The 22,268-nt window shown below is 47.4% G+C and overlaps 2 long non-coding RNA genes across 2 annotated transcripts in view; one reads left to right on the forward strand and one right to left on the reverse strand.

Annotated features, from left to right (window-relative positions):
- The window catches only part of LOC135057853 (uncharacterized), a 56,311-nt gene extending 50,902 nt beyond the window's left edge, over window positions 1-5,409 (reverse strand). The window contains exon 1 of the long non-coding RNA XR_010244415.1: window positions 5,305-5,409. This is a non-coding gene — a long non-coding RNA (uncharacterized LOC135057853). The remainder of the gene's footprint in view (window positions 1-5,304) is intronic.
- Window positions 5,410-5,837: 428 nt separating this feature from the next.
- LOC135057854 (uncharacterized) overlaps window positions 5,838-22,268 on the forward strand; it is a 75,219-nt gene continuing 58,788 nt past the window's right edge. Inside the window, exon 1 of the long non-coding RNA XR_010244416.1 lies at window positions 5,838-5,990. This is a non-coding gene — a long non-coding RNA (uncharacterized LOC135057854). The remainder of the gene's footprint in view (window positions 5,991-22,268) is intronic.

The raw sequence follows: 22,268 nt of genomic DNA on the forward strand, positions 1-22,268 counted from the left end.
CGAATGAGAGAATTCCAAGTCCTCTTTTGCCAGGGTATCAAATTTGTAGAATTTTACAAACGTGTTTTCCCCCGACCACGTAGCTGCTCGACAGAATTGTAATGCCGAGACCCCTCGGGCAGCCGCCCAAGATGAGCCCACCTTCCTTGTGGAATGGGCCTTAACAGATTTAGGCTGTGGCAGGCCTGCCACAGAATGAGCAAGTTGAATTGTGTTACAAATCCAACGAGCAATCGTCTGCTTAGAAGCAGGGGCACCCAACTTGTTGGGTGCATATAGTATCAACAGCGAGTCAGATTTTCTGACTTCAGCCGTCCTTGAAATGTATATTTTTAAGGCTCTGACAACGTCCAACAACTTGGAGTCCTCCAAGTCGCCAGTGGCCGCAGGCACCACAATAGGTTGGTTCAGGTGAAACGCTGATACCACCTTAGGGAGAAAATGCGGACGAGTCCTCAGTTCTGCCCTATCCGAATGGAAGATTAGATAAGGGCTTTTATAAGATAAAGCCGCCAATTTAGATACTCTCCTGGCGGAAGCCAGGGCCAGTAACATAGTCACTTTCCATGTGAGATATTTAAAATCCACCTTTTTCAATGGTTCAAACCAATGGGATTTGAGGAAATCTAAAACTACATTTAGATCCCACGGTGCCACCGGAGGCACCACAGGAGGCTGTATATGCAGTACTCCTTTAACAAAAGTCTGTACCTCAGGAACTGAGGCCAATTCTTTTTGGAAGAATATTGACAGGGCCGAAATTTGAACCTTAATAGATCTCAATTTGAGACCCATAGACAATCCTGATTGTAGGAAATGTAGGAAACGACCCAGTTGAAATTCCTCCGTCGGAACACTCCGATCCTCGCACCACGCGACATATTTTCGCCAAATGCGGTGATAATGTTTCGCGGTGACTTCCTTCCTTGCCTTAATCAAGGTAGGAATGACTTCTTCTGGAATGCCTTTCCCTTTTAGGATCTGGCGTTCAACCGCCATGCCGTCAAACGCAGCCGCGGTAAGTCTTGAAAGAGACAGGGACCCTGTTGTAGCAGGTCCCTTCTCAGAAGTAGAGGGCACGGGTCGTCCGTGACCAACTCTTGAAGTTCCGGGTACCAAGTCCTTCTTGGCCAATCCGGAGCCACTAGTATTGTTCTTACTCCTCCTCACCGTATAATCTTCAATACCTTTGGTATGAGAGGCAGAGGAGGAAACACATATACTGATTTGTACACCCAAGGTGTTACCAGTGCGTCCACAGCTATTGCCTGTGGATCTCTTGACCTGGCGCAATACTTGTCCAGTTTCTTGTTGAGGCGAGACGCCATCATGTCTACCATTGGTCTTTCCCAACAGTTTATTAGCATGTGGAAGACTTCTGGATGAAGACCCCCCTCTCCCGGGTGAATATCGTGTCTGCTGAGGAAGTCTGCTTCCCAGTTGTCCACGCCCGGGAAGAACACTGCTGACAGTGCTATTACGTGATTCTCCGCCCAGCGAAGAATCTTGGCAGCTTCTGCCATTGCACTCCTGCTTCTTGTGCCGCCCTGTCTGTTTACATGGGCGACCGCCGTGATGTTGTCCGACTGAATCAACACCGGTTTTCCTTGCAGGAGTGGTTCCGCCTGGCTTAGAGCATTTTAGATTGCTCTTAGTACCAGAATGTTTATGTGAAGAGACTTTTCCAGGTTCGTCCATACCCCCTGGAAGTTTCTTCCTTGTGTGACTGCTCCCCAACCTCTCAGGCTGGCGTCCGAGGTCACCAGGATCAAATCCTGTATGCCGAATCTGCGGCCCTCCAATAGATGAGCCTTTTGCAACCACCACAGAAGATATACCCTTGTCCTTGGCGACAGGGTTATTCGCAGGTGCATCTGAGGATGCGACCCTGACCATTTGTCCAACAGATCCCTTTGGAAAATTCTTGCATGGAATCTGCCGAATGGAATTGCTTCGTAAAAAGCCACCATTTTTCCCAGGACTCTTGTGCATTGATGTACAGACACCTTTCCTGGTTTTAGGAGGTTCCTGACAGGTCGGATAACTCCTTGGCTTTTTCCTCGGGAAGAAAAACCTTTTTCTGAACCGTGTCCAGAATCATCCCTAGGAACAGCAGACGTATCGTCGGAAAACAGCTGCGATTCTTGGAATATTTAGAATCCAGTCGTGCCGTCGAAGAACTACTTTAGATAGTGCTCTTCCGACCTCCAACTGTTCTCTGGAACTTGCCCTTTTTAGGTCGTGCAAGTAAGGGATAATTTAGATGCCTTTTTTCTTTGAAGAAACATCTTTTCGGCCATTACCTTGGTAAAAAGGCCCGGGGTGCCGTGGATAATTCAAACGGCATCGTCTGAAACTGATATTGACAGTTCTGTACCACGAACCAGAGGTACCCTTGATGAGAAGGACAAAATTTGGACATGGAGGTAATCCTTGATGTCCAGGGACACCATATAGTCCCCTTTTTTCCGGTTCGCTATCACTGCTCTGAGTGACTTTATCTCGATTTGAACCTTTTATGTAAGTGTTCAAAACATTTTAGATTTAGACTATGTGTCACCAAGCCGTCTGGCTTCAGTACCACAATATAGTGTGGAAAAATAATACCCTTTTCCTTGTCGTAGGAGGGGTACTTTGATTATCACCTGCTGGATATACAGCTTGTGAATTGTTTCCAATGCTGCCTCCCTGTCGGAGGGAGCCGTTGGTAAAGCAGACTTCAGGAACCTGCGAGGAGAAGATGTCTCGACTCTCCAATCTTTACCCCTGGGATAATACTCGTACGATCTAGGGGTCAACTTGCGAGTGATCCCACTGCGCCCTGAGACTCTTGAGACTACCCCCCCACCTTGAGTCCGCTTGCACGGCCCCAGCGTCATGCTGAGGACTTGGCAGACGCGGTGGAGGGCTTCTTTTCCTGGGAAAGGGCTGCCTGCTGCAGTCTACTTCCCTTACCTCTATGTCTGGGCAGATATGACTGGCCTTTTGCCTGCATGCCCTCATGGGAAAGGAAAGATTGAGGCTGAAAAGACGGTGTCTTTTTTAGCTGAGATGTAACTTGGGGTAAAAAAGGTTGGATTTCCCAGCTGTTGCTGTGGTCCCCAGGTCCGATGGACCGACCCCCAAATAACTCCTTCCCTTTATACAGCAATACTTCCATCTGCCGTATGGGATCTGTATCACCTGACCACTGTCGTGTCCCTGACATCTTCTGGGAGATATGGACAACGCACTTATCTTGATGCCAGAGAGCAAATATCCCTCTGTGCATCTCACATACATATATATAGAATGCATCCTATTAAATGCTCTACATGAATAAAATATTTTCAGTCAGGGAATCCGACCAAGCCAACCCAGCACTGCATCTCCAGGCTGATGGCGATCGCTGGTCGCAGTATAACCACCGTATGTGTGTATATACTTTTTAGGATATTTTTCCAGCTTCCTATCAGCTGGCTCCTTGAGGGCGGCCGTATCTGGAGACGGTAACGCCACTTGATAAGCGTGTGAGCGCCTTATCACCCTAAGGGGTGTTTCCCAACGTACCCTAATTTCTGGCGGGAAAGGGTATAACGCCAATATTTGCTATCGGGGTAACCCTACGCATCATCACACACTTCATTTTATTTTATCTGATTCAGGAAAAACTACAGGTAGTTTTTTCCACTCCCACATAATACCCTTTCTTGTGGTACTTGTAGTATCAGAAACACGTAACACCTCCTTCATTGCCCTTAACGTGTGGCCCTAATGAGAAATACGTTTGTTTATTCACCGTCGACACTGTATTCAGTGTCCGTGTCTGTGTCTGTGTCGACCGACTGAGGTAAATGGGCGTTTTTAAAACCCCTGACGATGTTTCTGAGACGCCTGGACCGGTCCTAATAGATTGTCGGCCGTCTCATGTCGTCAACCGACCTTGCAGCGTGTTGACATTCTCACGTAATTCTCTAAATAAGCCATCCATTCCGGTGTCGACTCCCTAGAGAGTGACATCACCATTACAGGCAATTTCTCCGCCTCCTCACCAACATCGTCCTCATACATGTCGACACACACGTGCCGACACACAGCACACACACCGGGAATGCTCTGACAGAGGACAGGACCCACTAGCCCTTTGGGGAGACAGAGGGAGAGTCTGCCAGCACACACCAAAAACGCTATAATTATATAGGGACAACCTTATATAAGTGTTTCTCCCTTATAGCATCTTTTATATATATACAATATCGCCAAAATCAGTGCCCCCCCTCTCTGTTTTAACCCTGTTTCTGTAGTGCAGTGCAGGGGAGAGCCTGGGAGCCTTCTCTCCAGCTTTTCTGTGAGAGAAAATGGCGCTGTGTGCTGAGGAGATAGGCCCCGCCCCTTTTACGGCGGGCTCGTCTCCCGCTATTTTTGAAGTTAGGCAGGGGTTAAATATCTCCATATAGCCTCTGTGGGCTATATGTGAGGTATTTTTTGCCTCTAATAAGGTTTTTATTTGCCTCTCAGAGCGCCCCCCCCAGCGCTCTGCACCCTCAGTGACTGTTGTGTGAAGTGTGCTGAGAGGAAAATGGCGCACAGCTGCAGTGCTGTGCGCTACCTTTATGAAGACTCAGGAGTCTTCAGCCGCCGATTTTGGACCTCTTCTCTCTTCAGCGTCTGCAAGGGGGCCGGCGGCGCGGCTCCGGTGACCATCCAGGCTGTACCTGTGATCGTCCCTCTGGAGCTAGTGTCCAGTAGCCAAGCAGCAAATCCACTCTGCACGCAGGTGAGTTCACTACTTCTCCCCTAAGTCCCTCGTTGCAGTGATCCTGTTGCCAGCAGGACTCACTGTAAAGTAAAAAAAACCTAAGCTAAACTTTCTCTAAGCAGCTCTTTAGGAGAGCCACCTAGATTGCACCCTTCTCGTTCGGGCACAAAATCTAACTGGAGTCTGGAGGAGGGTCATAGGGGGAGGAGCCAGTGCACACCACCTGATCTGGTAAAAGCTTTACTTTTTTGTGCCCTGTCTCCTGCGGAGCCGCTATTCCCCATGGTCCTTTCAGGAACCCCAGCATCCACTTAGGACGATAGAGAAATACTGTATATGCTTTATAATGGCACACTTGGCAGTTGAAAATGAGTCCAAAAAGATTCATTCAAAAAAGCTCCAATATTATATCTGATTCACTACATCAGTTTAGCATAATATTGATTATTAAAGTGTTTCCACACAACAGGGGATTTAGAGCCGTTGATCCAGATATTTTAGGTAGATAGATTAATGTTTGTCTGAGAGCATTTAGCACACAGATGTTACATGTGCAGTACTCTTACCCTCCAGCTGCCATAAAAAAATTGGGGGGATACCGCTAATAATTGGTGCAGTCTCTTTGCGGATCCCGACTGGGGTTAGCGGGGATCAGGTGCTTGCTTTCCAATGTTCCACGTGACTCAGCCTGGCTGGACTTAGCGACCAATCGTGGCAATCCTGCACCTGTAAGTTTCCTCTTCTGCTGCCGTAATGAGGAAGTACAGTGTCCCAAAGTGTTAAAAGGAATTGGAAATGACAGGTCCTCTCTAACTGGTTCCGCTACTATGCTGAGCTTTTTCAAAGAGTCCTGCTAGGGTATGGAGGGGTGATACTCAGTGGTGGGATTCAGCTGGTTCGCACCAGTTCTGCAGAACCGATACCTAATGTCAGGTATGGTTCTGAGAACCGTTTGTGGCCCCCACCACCCGCCACAGATCGTATCTCTTATTCTCCGTGCAAACTGTATCCATAGCCTGATACAGCTGTTATAGTCTGTGATATATCCAGTAACTATTCCCACGCAATATATCATGGTTTTTATTGTATTTTACAGCACCGGAGACCGGGGAGAGGCTTCCCCGGTTGCTATAAAAACCGGAGTTAGCCTATGGCGATCCCCACGGGAAGCACGTCCCCGGGAGGAGGAACACACCCACCCTGGTCTCCGCGCGGCACAGCACTGACAACACACGAGCAAGGGGTTATAAAAGTAAGAACACAACTCACTTATTTAGTTTGATTTTATGACATCAGCACCATGAGGTTATACTACAGAAGCACCTGTACATTCTGACGACGGGACATGCCATAGTCCTGAAACGAGCCGTTGATGCTTCAATTAGACAGGTTGCTCTTTACTTAAGCTGTCAATATTTACATGCATTTTCATAAGCATTAAAAGAGCTTTACAAGCACACTGGAGTGACGTACAGTTTGCGGAGTGGCGGATTTCCTAATGATACATGTATATGTGTGTGTGTATATATATATATATATATATATATATATACTAGTGATGAGCGGGTTCGGATCCTCGGAATCCGACCTGCCCGAACTTCACCTTTTTTTTACACGGGTCCGAGCGACTCGGATCCTCCCGCCTTGCTCGGTTAACCCGAGCGCGCCCGAACGTCATCATCCCGCTGTCGGATTCTCGCGAGACTCAGATTCTATATAAGGAGCCGCGCGTCGCCGCCATTTTCACACGTGCATTGAGATTGATAGGGAGAGGACGTGGCTGGCGTCCTCTCAGTTATAGTAGAACACAGAGTGACTTAGTTAGTTATAATTGTGGGGAGGATTGGGTACGGGGAGCAGCTGTTAGGGAGTACAGTGCAGGGTTTTGATTATACCACCAGTGAGTTTAATCCTTTGTTTCTCTGCCTGAAAAAAACGCTCCGACCACCATAGCTGTGCTCACTCAGTGTGCTGCACTGCTGCATGATATATCTGTGCCGAGTGCACTGCTCACACTGCCTAATTGTGGGGAGTGGGGACTGGGGAGCAGTTATAGCAGGAGTACAGTGCACAGTTTTGCTGACAGTGACCACCAGTCCAGTATACGTTTGTCTGCCTGAAAAACACTCCTGTGTTTTTTTTTCTTCATACTAGTTTAGCAGTCTGCTGACAGTGTCCACCAGGTCCGTTATACAGTATATTATATATATAAGCAGCAGTACGGTAGGCCACGGCTGTACCTACCTCTGTGTCGTCAGTGCACTCGTCGTCCATAAGTAATATAATACTATACTATCCATCCATCTACATTGTATACCTGTGGTGTTTTTTTTTTCTTCATACTAGTTTAGCAGTCTGCTGACAGTGTCCACCAGGTCCGTTATACAATATATTATATATATAAGCAGCAGTACGGTAGGCCACGGCTGTACCTACCTCTGTGTCGTCACTCGTCGTCCATAAGTAATATAATACTATACTATCCACCCATCTACATTGTATACCGGTGGTGTTTTTTTTTTTTTTCTTCATCCTAGTTTAGCAGTCTGCTGACAGTGTCCACCGGGTCCGTTATACAGTATATTATATATATAAGCAGCAGTACGGTAGGCCACGGCTGTACCTACCTCTGTGTCGTCACTCGTCGTCCATAAGTAATATAATACTATACTATCCATCCATCTACATTGTATACTTGTGGTGTTTTTTTTTTCTTCATACTAGTTTAGCAGTCTGCTGACAGTGTCCACCAGGTCCGTTATACAGTATATTATATATATAAGCAGCAGTACGGTAGGCCACGGCTGTACCTACCTCTGTGTCGTCACTCGTCGTCCATAAGTAATATAATACTATACGATCCATCCATCTACATTGTATACCTGTGGTGTTTTTTTTTTTCTTCATACTAGTTTAGCAGTCTGCTGACAGTGTCCACCAGGTCCGTTATACAGTATATTATATATATAAGCAGCAGTACGGTAGGCCACGGCTGTACCTACCTCTGTGTCATCACTCGTCGTCCATAAGTAATATAATACTATACTATCCACCCATCTACATTGTATACCTGTGGTGGCTTTTAGTTGTGCGCAAAATATGGAGAACAAAAATGTGGAGGTTAAAAAAATAGGGAAAGATCAAGATCCACTTCCACCTCGTGCTGAAGCTGCTGCCACTAGTCATGGCCGAGACGATGAAATGCCATCAACGTCGTCTGCCAAGGCCGATGCCCAATGTCATAGTACAGAGCATGTAAAATCCAAAACACAAAAGATCAGTAAAAAAATGACCCAAAAATCAAAATTAAAAGCGTCTGAGGAGAAGCGTAAACTTGCCAATATGCCATTTACGACACGGAGTGGCAAGGAACGGCTGAGGCCCTGGCCTATGTTCATGGCTAGTGGTTCAGCTTCACATGAGGATGGAAGCACTCATCCTCTCGCTAGAAAAAAGAAAAGACTTGCGGCAAAAGCACAGCAAAGAACTGTGCGTTCTTCGAAATCACAAATCCCAAAGGAGAGTCCAATTGTGTCGGTTGCGATGCCTGACCTTCCCAACACTGGATGGGAAGAGCTTGCGCCTTCCACCATTTGCACGCCCCCTGCAAGTGTTGAAAGGAGCACCCGCAGTCCAGTTCCTGATAGTGAAATTGAAGATGTCAGTGTTGAAGTACACCAGGATGAGGATATGGGTGTTGCTGGCGCTGGGGAGGAAATTGACAAGGAGGATTCTGATGGTGAGGTGGTTTGTTTAAGTCAGGCACCCGGGGAGACACCTGTTGTCCGTGGGACGAATATGGCCATTGACATGCCTGGTGAAAATACCAAAAAAATCAGCTCTTCAGTGTGGAAGTATTTCAACAGAAATGCGGACAACAGGTGTCAAGCCGTGTGTTGCCTTTGTCAAGCTGTAATAAGTAGGGGTAAGGACGTTAACCACCTCGGAACATCCTCCCTTATACGTCACATGCAGCGCATTCATAATAAGTCAGTGACAAGTTCAAAATCTTTGGGCGACAGCGGAAGCAGTCCACTGACCAGTAAATCCCTTCCTCTTGTAACCAAGCTCGCGCAAACCACACCACCAACTCCCTCAGTGTCAATTTCCTCCTTACCCAGGAAAGCCAATAGTCCTGCAGGCCATGTCACTGGCAAGTCTGACGAGTCCTCTCCTGCCTGGGATTCCTCCGATGCATCCTTGAGTGTAATGCCTACTGCTGCTGGCGCTGCTGTTGTTGCTGCTGGGAGTCGATCGTCATCCCAGAGGGGAAGTCGGAAGACCACTTGTACTACTTCCAGTAAGCAATTGACTGTCCAACAGTCCTTTGCAAGGAAGATGAAATATCACAGCAGTCATCCTGTTGCAAAGCGGATAACTGAGGCCTTGACAACTATGTTGGTGTTAGACGTGCGTCCGGTATCCGCCGTTAGTTCACAGGGAACTAGACAATTTCTTGAGGTAGTGTGCCCCCGTTACCAAATACCATCTAGGTTCCACTTCTCTAGGCAGGCGATACCGAGAATGTACACGGACGTCAGAAAAAGACTCACCAGTGTCCTAAAAAATGCAGTTGTACCCAATGTCCACTTAACCATGGACATGTGGACAAGTGGAGCAGGGCAGACTCAGGACTACATGACTGTGACAGCCCACTGGGTAGATGTATTGCCTCCCGCTGCAAGAACAGCAGCGGTGGCACCAGTAGCAGCATCTCGCAAACGCCAACTCGTTCCTAGGCAGGCTACGCTTTGTATCACCACTTTCCAGAATAGGCACACAGCTGAAAACCTCTTACGGCAACTGAGGAAGATCATCGCAGAATGGCTTACCCCAATTGGACTCTCCTGGGGATTTGTGACATCGGACAATGCCAGCAATATTGTGAGTGCATTACATCTGGGCAAATTCCAGCACGTCCCATGTTTTGCACATACCTTGAATTTGGTGGTGCAGAATTATTTAAAAAACGACAGGGGCGTGCAAGAGATGCTGTCGGTGGCCAGAAGAATTGCGGGCCACTTTCGGCGTACAGGCACCGCGTACAGAAGACTGGAGCACCACCAAAAACACCTGAACCTGCCCTGCCATCATCTGAAGCAAGAGGTGGTAACGAGGTGGAATTCAACCCTCTATATGCTTCAGAGGATGGAGGAGCAGCAAAAGGCCATTCAAGCCTATACATCTGGCCACAATATAGGCAAAGGAGGTGGAATGCACCTGTCTCAAGCGCAGTGGAGAATGATTTCAACGTTGTGCAAGGTTCTGCAACCCTTTGAACTTGCCACACGTGAAGTCAGTTCAGACACTGCCAGCCTGAGTCAGGTCATTCCCCTCATCAGGCTTTTGCAGAAGAAGCTGGAGACATTGAAGGAGGAGCTAAAACAGAGCGATTCCGCTAGGCATGTGGGACTTGTGGATGGAGCCCTTCATTCGCTTAACCAGGATTCATGTGTGGTCAATATGTTGAAATCAGAGCACTACATTTTGGCCACCGTGCTCGATCCTAGATTTAAAACCTACGTTGGATCTCTCTTTCCGGCAGACACAAGTCTGCAGAGGTTCAAAGACCTGCTGGTGAGAAAATTGTCAAGTCAAGCGGAACGCGACCCGTCAACATCTCCTCCTTCACATTCTCCCGCAACTGGGGGTGCGAGGAAAAGGCTACGAATTCCGAGCCCACCCGCTGGCGGTGATGCAGGGCAGTCTGGAGCGACTGCTGATGCTGACATCTGGTCCGGACTGAAGGACCTGCCAACGATTACTGACATGTCGTCTACTGTCACTGCATATGATTCTCTCACCATTGAAAGAATGGTGGAGGATTATATGAGTGTTATGCACACCAGTGCCAGCAGGAATGTACTGGTGTCTGAACGGAGAGGGATGCAAAACAAATGAACTCACAGACAGACTGGGGAATATGACATTACATACACAGAAGGTGATAGGGTAACAAAATAAACACAAAGTGAACAGAGAAGCCCAAAGGCTAAGAAACTGGGTGTCTCCCTAGTATTAGGAATGCTCAGATGGAAAGAAGCAAGATGTTGTGATTTAATACGTAGAGAACCCGAAATGCTGTTGCTAAGGGCAACAGCAAAACCCTAAAGGGTTACCAACGGGTGTGGCAGTAAACTCCTTGGTCAGAGATGGAATAATAGACACAAGGAGAGTCTCCACAATCCTAGTCCTCACTTGCAGTGCACTGGTTCAGTTTACTGCCACTAAACTGACACCTGAACACCTTGCACAGTGAGAAAGGATTTTGGCAGGCAAGTCTGAGAATACAGCCGCAAACTTGCTAGGTTCACAGAGTAGCAAAAGAACCCCAGCAGGTTAAATGACTGACTCCAGTCTTACTGCTAGGTCTGGATTGGCAGAGTGTAATACCAAATCCCAAGGCCTATTTGCAGTAAGCAACAAACAAATACAAAGTATTACTAGCTAGCTTTCAGGAACTGACTAACCAACAAAGATTCAGCAGCATCTGCCTAACCTGAGAAGAGGGTTTATATAGCAGGTGCTGTCCACGCCCCACTCAGACCTCACAGACTGTGAGCACAAAAACCAGCACCGGATCCCCTGCCGTGCACAGAGCCTGTAACCACTGCACAGCAAAAGACCCGAACCGGAGTATCAGCTACGCTCAGGTTACTCCGCTAGCACTTGTCTCCCGGTTGCCATGACGACGTGGCAGCACAGAGCAGGAGACCCTAACAGTACCCCCCCTCTGACGAGGGGTCAAAGAACCCCTACCACTGGGTTTATCGGGGAACTGCGAGAAGAAAGAGCGTAACAGTCTGGGGGCATGAAGATCACAACTGTGCACCCACGACCGCTCCTCCGGCCATACCCCTTCCAGTGCACCAAAAATGACAGCCGACCCCGAACCATCTTGGAGTCAAGAATCCTTTCAACAACAAACTCCCTCTGGCCACGTATCAGAAGAGGGGAAGGTCTTCCACTGGAAGAAGGATTACTAATCGCCCGTTTTAAAAGGGAACAATGAAATGTTTTATTGATACCCAAAGAACGGGGTAGATCTAACTGAAATGCCACCGGATTGATAACCCTAGTGATCTTATAAGGACCGATGAACCGGGGGCCTAACTTATGAGATGGCTGTCTCAACTTCAAATTCTTGGTAGACAACCAGACGAAGTCTCCTAATTTGAAGCTGCAGGGTCTTTTCCGCTTATCAAAAACCCTTTTGGTCACTAATGACACAGACACAAGGGCTTTCTTCACTTTCCTCCAAATCCCTCTAAGGACCGAAACCACAGAGGAACCACCAGGCGTGGAGTCCAGGGGGTCAAAAGAATTGGCCTTAGGATGATGCCCATACACACAAAGGAAGGGAGAGATCCCTGTAGCAGAGTGAGCCGCGTTGTTATAGGCAAACTCCGCCATGGACAGATGAGCAACCCAGTCAGTCTGACACTTGGAGACATAATACCTGAGGAACTGCTCCAAGGACTGGTTCACCCTTTCAGTCTGCCCATTAGACTGCGGATGGTAGCCTGACGACAAGCTGACAGAAATCTGGAGATCGGAACAAAATGCCCTCCAGAATTTGGCCACAAACTGGGATCCGCGGTCAGAGACCACATCAAGTGGCAACCCATGGAGGCGCACAACATGCAGCATAAATAATTCAGACAGGCGTCTGGCCGATGGCAGCCCAACCAATGGAACGAAGTGCGCCATCTTCGAAAACCTGTCAACGACAACCCAGATGGCTGTCATCCCCGAGGATTTGGGCAAGTCCACCACAAAATCCATTGAAATGTGGGTCCATGGCTTAGATGGAATAGAGAGTGGATGTAATGGGCCAACAGGAACCCCTCTAGGAGTCTTATTTCGGGCACAGATGTCACATGCCCGTACCCACTGATCCACATCCCTAGCCACCGAGGGCCACCACACCGCCCTAGATAGCAACTCTCGAGTTCTGGCAATACCCGGGTGACCTGCCGACTTCTTGGCATGGAATTCCAGGAACACTCGCTGTCTTAATCTAGGAGGCACAAACAAAAGACCTACCGGAAGGTCTGGAGGAGCCTGCTCCTGTGCTCTAAGGACTAATGACAAGAGGTCCTGGGTAATGCCCACTTTAATACATGATGGGGACACAATGGGCAATGGCTCCTCGGTGGTCTCCTGGATTGGAGCAAAACTCAGCGAGAGCGCATCAGCCTTGATGTTTTTTGACCCAGGGCGATATGTTATCAAAAAATTAAAGCGAGCAAAAAACAAAGCCCATCGTGCCTGCCTGGCATTGAGGCGCTTCGCTGACTCTAAATATGCCAAATTCTTATGGTCCGTGAGAATTGAGACCACAAACTTAGCCCCCTCAAGCCAGTGTCTCCACTCCTCGAGTGCATCCTTAATAGCCAACAATTCCCGGTTACCCACGTCATAATTCATCTCGGCAGGCGAAAATTTACGGGAAAAGTAAGCACAGGGATTAACGCAATTATCAGACACCCCCATCTGAGAGAGCACTGCCCCAATACCCATCTCAGAGGCATCCACCTCCACCACAAAAGGACGCTCTGGATCTGGGTGTCGCAGCACCTTGGCCGAGACAAATCCCCTTTTGAGACGGGCAAAAGCCGCTTTGGCCTCACAAGACCAGTGAGCAACATCCGCCCCTTTCTTAGTGAGTGCCACCAAGGGCGCCACTATAGACGAAAATCCAGCGATAAATCGTCTATAAAAATTCGCAAAGCCCAGAAAACGCTGAAGCGCCTTCAAACTAGTGGGCTGCACCCAATCCAGGACTGCCTGTACCTTGGAACCCTCCATTTGGAAACCTTCTGGGGAGATAATATATCCTAGAAATGCGATTTGCTGAACTTCAAATTCGCACTTCTCCAGCTTCGCCCCAAGCCGGTGGTCTCTGAGTTTCTGGAGGACTAAGCGTACATGCTTCCGATGTTCCTCCAGGGAATGGGAGAAGATTAGGATGTCATCTAAGTATACAACTAAGAATCTATCCAAATATTCCCTGAGCACATCGTTCATGAAGTCCTGGAAGACTGCTGGGGCATTACAGAGCCCAAAAGGCATCACCAAATATTCATAATGCCCTGAGTGGGTATTAAAGGCAGTCTTCCATTCATCCCCCTCTCTTATTCGGATTAGATTGTACGCACCGCGTAGGTCAATCTTGGAAAAAATGGTGGCAGTACGAAGCTGGTCAAACAAGACCGAAATGAGAGGCAGTGGGTATGAGTTTTTAATCGTGATACGGTTCAATTCCCTGAAGTCGATGCAGGGTCGCAATGAACCGTCCTTTTTACCCACGAAGAAGAACCCCGACCCAACTGGAGACTGTGAAGGTCTGATAAATCCCTTAGCCAAGTTCTCCTGAATGTACTCTGCCATAGCCTGAGTCTCAGGACGTGACAGGGAGTACAACCTGCTCTTGGGAAGCTTAGCATTTGGCAACAAATTAATGGCACAGTCATAGGGGCGATGGGGAGGTAGTACCTCTGCAACTCTTTTGGAGAACACGTCCGCAAAATCTGCATAACATCCTGGCAATCCTGGCAAACTTAGCTGCGAAAGCCTGACTGGAAGGCTCAAGCAACTCCTGAAACAATCAGTACCCCAACTAAGAATCTCCCCAGAGACCCAGTCAAATTGAGGATTGTGGGCCCTTAACCAGGGTAACCCCAACACCAATGGAGCAAAAGTACAGACAGTCACATAAAAGGACAATTTTTCAGAGTGTGTGGCTCCAATAAACAAAGAAATCTGGCTAGTGCAAGAGGTAATTTTACCCTGGGATAATAATTCCCCGTTTAACCCACAAATCTCAATTTCCGATGCCAAGGGTACTAAGGGAACAGAGTGTTTCAGGGCGAATTGGCGGTCCATAAAAACCCCGTCGGCCCCACTGTCCATAAAGGCCTCAGTCTTGACAGTTTGACCGAGGATCTTCAAGGTCACCGGAATGATAAAAGTCTTCTTGGGAAATTCTGACTTCTGGCCTGACAGGATATTTCCCATCACCCTCAGGCCCTGAAGTTTTCCGGCTTTTCTGGGCATGATACTACCACATGACCTTTATTCCCACAGTACAAACATAACCCCTGCTGTCTCCTCCACGTCTTCTCACGCGAGGAGAGGCGGGTAGCCCCAATCTGCATAGGCTCCTCGGAAAATTCCTCAGAGTCTGAGGTTTCCTTGGGAAAGAAGGAAACCTCAGTCTCCCTTTCAAGCCTGCGCTCTCTCAGCCGTCTATCCACCCGAATGGATAACTGCATGAGCTGATCCAAGCTATCAGGCAAGGGATATTGTACCAGTTGGTCTTTTAACTGGTTAGAAAGACCTCTTCGGTACTGGTGTCTCAGGGCTGGGTCATTCCACTGGGTATCATGGGCCAACCTCCGAAACTCCGTACAATAAACCTCAACTGGCCTTCACCCTTGCTTAAGGATCGAAATCTGAGCCTCGGCTGAGGCCGTCTTGTCAGGGTCATCATACAACATGCCCAGTGCCGTAAAAAAAGCATCAACACTTTTAAGCGACGGACAGTCAGGCTGCAACCCATATGCCCAGACCTGTGGGTCTCCTTGTAGCAAGGAAATCACTATGCCCACCCGCTGAATCTCCGACCCAGAAGACTGAGGCCTAAGTTGGAAATATAGCTTGCAGCTCTCCTTGAAACAAAAGAACTGAGAGCGATCTCCAGAAAAACGATCCGGGAGATTTACTTTCGGCTCCTTAACCCCTGAAGGTACTGCTGCTGCGGGAGCTCCGCCAGCGGCCTGCGAGGTGTGCATTTTAATGGACAAATCATTAAATTGTCGAGTCAGGACCTGCACCTGATCGACCACCTGTTGCAAAATATTTTGAGGGGTATGCTCCATATTCCCACAAAATTTCAACAGGAGTATTGGGCTGCTGAATATGTTATGCACACCAGTGCCAGCAGGAATGTACTGGTGTCTGAACGGAGAGGGATGCAAAACAAATGAACTCACAGACAGACTGGGGAATATGACATTACATACACAGAAGGTGATAGGGTAACAAAATAAACACAAAGTGAACAGAGAAGCCCAAAGGCTAAGAAACTGGGTGTCTCCCTAGTATTAGGAATGCTCAGATGGAAAGAAGCGAGATGTTGTGATTTAATACGTAGAGAACCCGAAATGCTGTGGGCAACAGCAAAACCCTAAAGGGTTACCAACGGGTGTGGCAGTAAACTCCTTGGTCAGAGATGGAATAATAGACACAAGGAGAGTCTCCACAATCCTAGTCCTCACTTGCAGTGCACTGGTTCAGTTTACTGCCACTAAACTGACACCTGAACACCTTGCACAGTGAGAAAGGATTTTGGCAGGCAAGTCTGAGAATACAGCCGCAAACTTGCTAGGTTCACAGAGTAGCAAAAGAACCCCAGCAGGTTAAACGACTGACTCCAGTCTTACTGCTAGGTCTGGATTGGCAGAGTGTAATACCAAATCCCAAGGCCTATTTGCAGTAAGCAACAAACAAATACAAAGTTTACACAGTACTAGCTAGCTTTCAGGAACTGACTAACCAACAAAGATTCAGCAGCATCTGCCTAACCTGAGAAGAGGGTTTATATAGCAGGTGCTGTCCACGCCCCACTCAGACCTCACAGACTGTGAGCACAAAAACCAGCACCGGATCCCCTGCCGTGCACAGAGCCTGTAACCACTGCACAGCAAAAGACCCGAACCGGAGTATCAGCTACGCTCAGGTTACTCTGCTAGCACTTGTCTCCCGGTTGCCATGACGACGTGGCAGCACAGAGCAGGAGACCCTAACAATGAGTGACCGCATCCAAGTAGGCACGTCAGACAGTCCGTACGTATACTGGCAGGAAAAAGAGGCAATTTGGAGGCCCTTGCACAAACTGGCTTTATTCTACCTAAGTTGCCCTCCCACAAGTGTGTACTCCGAAAGAGTGTTTAGTGCCGCCGCTCACCTTGTCAGCAATCAGCGTACGAGGTTACTTCCAGAAAATGTGGAGAAGATGATGTTCATTAAAATGAATTATAATCAATTCCTCCATGGAGACATTCACCAGCAGCAATTGCCTCCAGAAAGTACACGGGGATCTGAGATGGTGGATTCCAGTGGGGACGAATTAATAATCTATGAGGAGGGGGATGTACACAGTGAAAGGGGTGATGAATCGGACGATGATGATGAGGTGGACATCTTGCCTCTGTAGAGCCAGTTTGTGCAAGGAGAGATTGCTTCTTTTTTGGTGGGGGCCCAAACCAACCAGTCATTTCAGTCACAGTCGTGTGGCAGACCCTGTCGCTGAAATGATGGGTTGGTTAAAGTGTGCATGTCCTGTTTATACAACATAAGGGTGGGTGGGAGGGCCCAAGGACAATTCCATCTTGCACCTCTTTTTTCTTTCATTTTTCTTTGCGTCATGTGCTGTTTGGGGAGTATTTTTTGGAAGGGCCATCCTGCCTGACACTGCAGTGCCACTCCTAGATGGGCCAGGTGTTTGTGTCGGCCACTAGGGTCGCTTAGCTTACTCATACAGCTACCTCATTGCGCCTCTTTTTTTCTTTGCGTCATGTGCTGTTTGGGGAGTATTTTTTGGAAGGGCCATCCTGCCTGACACTGCAGTGCCACTCCTAGATGGGCCAGGTGTTTGTGTCGGCCACTAGGGTCGCTTAGCTTACTCACACAGCTACCTCATTGCGCCTCTTTTTTTCTTTGCGTCATGTGCTGTTTGGGGAGTATTTTTTGGAAGGGCCATCCTGCCTGACACTGCAGTGCCACTCCTAGATGGGCCAGGTGTTTGTGTCGGCCACTTGTGTCGCTTAGCTTAGCCATCCAGCGACCTCGGTGCAAATTTTAGGACTAAAAATAATATTGTCAGGTGTGAGGTGTTCAGAATAGACTGGAAATGAGTGTAAATTATGGTTATTGAGGTTAATAATACTATGGGATCAAAATGACCCCCAAATTCAATGATTTAAGCAGTTTTTTAGGGTTTTTTGAAAAAAAACACCCGAATCCAAAACACACCCGAATCCGACAAAAAAAAATTCGGTGTGGTTTTGCCAAAACGCGTTCGAACCCAAAACACGGCCGCGGAACCGAACCCAAAACCAAAACACAAAACCCGAAAAATTTCCGGTGCACATCACTAAAATTATATACATACACACACACAGACACACACACACACACACACACACACACACACACACACACACACACACACACTGTATATGTCTGTCTGTCTATCTATCTATCTATCTATCTATCTATCTATCTATCTATCTATCTATCTATCTATCTACCTATCATAGAACCTGTTGTTAATTTATTTGAATCCCACCACTGGTGACACTCCCCAGGCCAACCTCGTGTTGGTGACAATGGGCAAGTACAGAATGTGTAAGACCCTTAACTTTACCATTATCTGTCAAATGGATTATGTGCTGTCAGCACTAATAGGCCAGGCATGTCCAAACTGCGGCCCTCCAGCTGTTGTGAAACTACATATCCCAGCATACTCTGACACAGTTTTGCTGTCAGAGAATGCTAAAGCTGTGTCAGGGCATGCTGGGATGTGTAGTTTCTCAACAGCTGGAGGGCCGAAGTTTGGACATACCTGTAATAGGCTATATATAAATCTGTCAGCCTCCATTTTACCTGGTATTTTCTTAGACAAATACTGTAATTAATTACCCCTGCAGTTGGACATTATACTTCAAGTTTCACCCTGTTGGTAATTCAGAAAAATACAATTAATAAACCTGAAGGGTTACATGTTGCCTAATATCTCTTGATCCATAACATTACATGATCCCTAACATCCAAAACATAATCAAAAAAAGTTTGAAGATGAGATCCGATACCTGGGACCTCAGAGATGACATGGAATTCAAAATGCTTTTGCAGGAAGCAACATCAGCTGTGTGCCCTTCTGCAAAACAGAGGACAACGCTGTTAATGCACCCTTATCACCATTATCTATTTTTTTTATTTCGGTGCAAAGCCTGGCCTGCTTCTGAGCCTAATTCACATGTAACAAGAAATGCCATTGATTCACTCATCTCCTCCCATCAGAAGATACATATAATTTTTTTTTAATCTGAAAGACATCGGGGGTGATTCCGAGTTGTTCGGGAGTGTATCTTAGCATAGCAGAATTGCGAACGAAAGCTTCGCTAATTTTCTCGTAACGATTACCCCGCAGTTTCTGAGTAGCTCCAGACTTACTCAGCCATTGCGACCAGCTCAGTCCTTTTCGTTCCTGGTTTGACGTCACAAACACACCCAGCGTTCGCCCAGCCACTCCCCCGTTTCTCCAGCCACTCCCGCGTTTTTCAGCACACTCCCATAAAACGTCCAGTTTCCGCCCAGAAACACCCACTTCCTGTCAATCACACTACGATCACCACAGCGATGAAAAAGCTTTGTTATGCCGTGAGTAAAATACCTAACTTTTGTGTAAAATAACTAAGCGCATGCGCTCTGCGAACATTGTGCATGCGCAGTTAGCGGATGATCGCAGTATAGCGAAAATCGGCAACGAGCGAACAACTCGGAATGACCCCCATCTTGAGGTATAAATCCATGCATTCAAAAAAGGTGTGTGACATTACATAAGAACATTTTTGTTGCAATTTTGCAGTTTAGATGATGTTGGCATAGTCTGTCAGATACAGTTGTCTAACTGACATGCTATTATATATTCATTCGTTAGGAGCGCCACAAGAGGCAAAGAAGACTAGTGTACAAAGCAGTGTTTACCAAATCCGTTCCTCGGTGGTCATTCTGAGTTGTTCGCTCGTTATTTTTTTTCGCAACGGAGCGATTAGTCGCTAATGCGCATGCACAATGTCTGCAGTGCGACTGCGCCAAGTAAATTTGCTAGTAAGTTAGGTATTTTACATTACGAGGATTTTTCTTCGTTCTGGTAATCGTAGTGTGATTGACAGGAAGTGGGTGTTTTTGGGCGGAAACTAGCCGTTTTATGGGTGTGTGCGAAAAAACGCTGCCGTTTCTGGGAAAAACGCGGGAGTGTCTGAAGAAACGGGGGAGTGTCTGGCCGATCGCTGGGTGTGTTTGTGACGTCAAACCAGGAACGAAACTGACTGAACTGATCGCAGTGGCAGAGTAAGTCTCGAGCTACTCAGAAACTGCTAAGAACTGTCTATTCGCAATTCTGAGAATCTTTCGATCGCAATTTTGCTAAGCTAAGATTCACTCCCAGTAGGCGGCGGCTTAGCGCGTGCAATGCTGCTAAAAGCAGCTTGCGAGCGAACAACTCGGAATGAGGGCCCTCATGCACTTCCAACAACCCTTGTTTTCAGGATTTCACTCTGTGAAAACAAGAAAGATAGGCCCTCATTCCGAGTTGATCGCTCGCAAGGCGATTTTAGCAGAGTTACACACGCTAAGCCGCCGCCTACTGGGAGTGAATCTTAGCTTCTTAAAATTGCGACCGATGTATTCGCAATATTGCGATTACAAACTACTTAGCAGTTTCAGAGTAGCTTCAGACTTACTCGGCATCTGCGATCAGTTCAGTGCTTGTCGTTCCTGGTTTGACGTCACAAACACACCCAGCGTTCGCTCAGACACTCCCCCGTTTCTCCGGCCACTCCTGCGTTTTTTCCGGAAACGGTAGCGTTTTTATCCACACGCCCATAAAACGCCGTGTTTCCGCCCAGTAACACCCATTTCCTGTCAATCACACTACGATCGCCGGAGCGAAGAAAAAGCCGTGAGTAAAAATACTATCTTCATTGTTAAATTACTTGGCGCAGTCGCAGTGCGAATATTGCGCATGCGTACTAAGCGGAATTTCACTGCGATGCGATGAAAATTACCGAGCGAACGACTCGGAATGAGGGCCATAATTATTAATTAATGACTCAGCCAAGTAAACTAAGGGGACTTTTTTCAAAGCCATTTTTGCAGGATTTTGGTATTCTCCCTATTTGTTACTGCTCACTTAATACGATGACTGTCACTGGGTGTCTGATTACCTTGTACTAGGCCAGATTTTTTTTTTTCTGTGTGAGATTATAAGGCTAAATATGAGTTTGGATCAAAGCAAAAAAGAGCAAGTAACTTTGCACCTTGGTGAAGCCATGTTGCACTTCCACTCCCTCTGCAGCTCCCACAGATTACTGTTCAGAGTGCCGGTTTCGGGTCATGGGAGAAGGCAGCATGATGTAGGCATGACCGCGAAGTGCTGGGACCACAGCAGCCAGTTTTTACCCTACATGCAAAAAAATGTATTCACATTACAACATGGGGGTAAATTTACTAAGATTCGTAATTTTCCATTTGAGGTCAAAGTTCAATCACGAATGACATCGAAAGTGTAAATATGTAACTTTTTGAATTGATTACGACTAATTTACTAAGCTGCCGTATTCTGCATTTTCGGTTTTTCCGATGTCGATGTCATTCGTTTTTTTAGGCAGTGTTTTACGTGAGTGACTTGTAAAACACTGCCGACTTTAATACAATGAATCTCGGCCGGATCTGAGAGATCCGTGCAGGGCTTCATTGTGCACCTTGTAAAAAAAAAAAAAAAAAAAAAAATGTTTAAACTTAAAAAAAAAATTGCGTGGGGTCCCCCCTCCTAAACCAAACCAGCCTCGGGCTCTTTGAGCCGGCCCTGGTTGCAAAAATATGGGGAAAAAATTGACAGGGGTTCCCCTATATTTAAGCAACCAGCACCGGGCTCTGCGCCTGGTCCTGGTTCCAAAAATACGGGGGACAAAAAGCGTAGGGGTCCCCCGTATTTTTGAAACCAGCACCGGGCTCCACTAGCTGGACAGATAATGCCACAGCCGGGGGTCACTTTTATTCAGTGCCTTGCGGCCGTGGCATCAAATATCCAACTAGTCACCCCTGGCCGGAGTACCCTGGGGGAGTGGGGACCCCTTCAATCAAGAGGGCCCCCCCCCCAGCCACCCAAGGGCCAGGGGTGAAGCCCGAGGCTATCCCCCCCATCCAATGGGCTGCGGATGGGGGGCTGATAGCCTTTGTTGAAAGTAATGAATATTGTTTTTAGTAGCAGTACTACAAGTCCCAGCAAGCCTCCCCCACAAGCTGGTACTTGGAGAACCACAAGTACCAGCATGCGGCGGAAAACCGGGCCCGCTGGTACCTGTAGTACTACTACTAAAAAAATACCCAAATAAAGACATTACACACACACCTTGAAAGTATAACTTTAATGCATACATACACACCACCATATACACATACTTACCTTATGTTCACACGAGGGTCGGTCCTCTTCTCCAGTAGAATCCATGGTGTACCTGTTGAAAAAATCCTACTCACCAAATCCAGTGTAGAGGGCTCCTCGGATAATCCATTTGTAATCCACGTACTTGTAAAAATAAAAAAACGGGACACCCGACCACGAACTGAAAGGGGCCCCATGTTTTCACATGGGACCCCTTTCCCCGAATGCCAGAAACCCCCTCTGACTGATGTCTAAGTGGGTTCCATCAGCCAATCAGGGAACGCCACGTTGTGG

The sequence above is a fragment of the Pseudophryne corroboree genome, chromosome 3, assembly GCF_028390025.1.
Source record: "Pseudophryne corroboree isolate aPseCor3 chromosome 3, aPseCor3.hap2, whole genome shotgun sequence".
Taxonomy (NCBI): Eukaryota; Metazoa; Chordata; class Amphibia; order Anura; family Myobatrachidae; genus Pseudophryne; species Pseudophryne corroboree.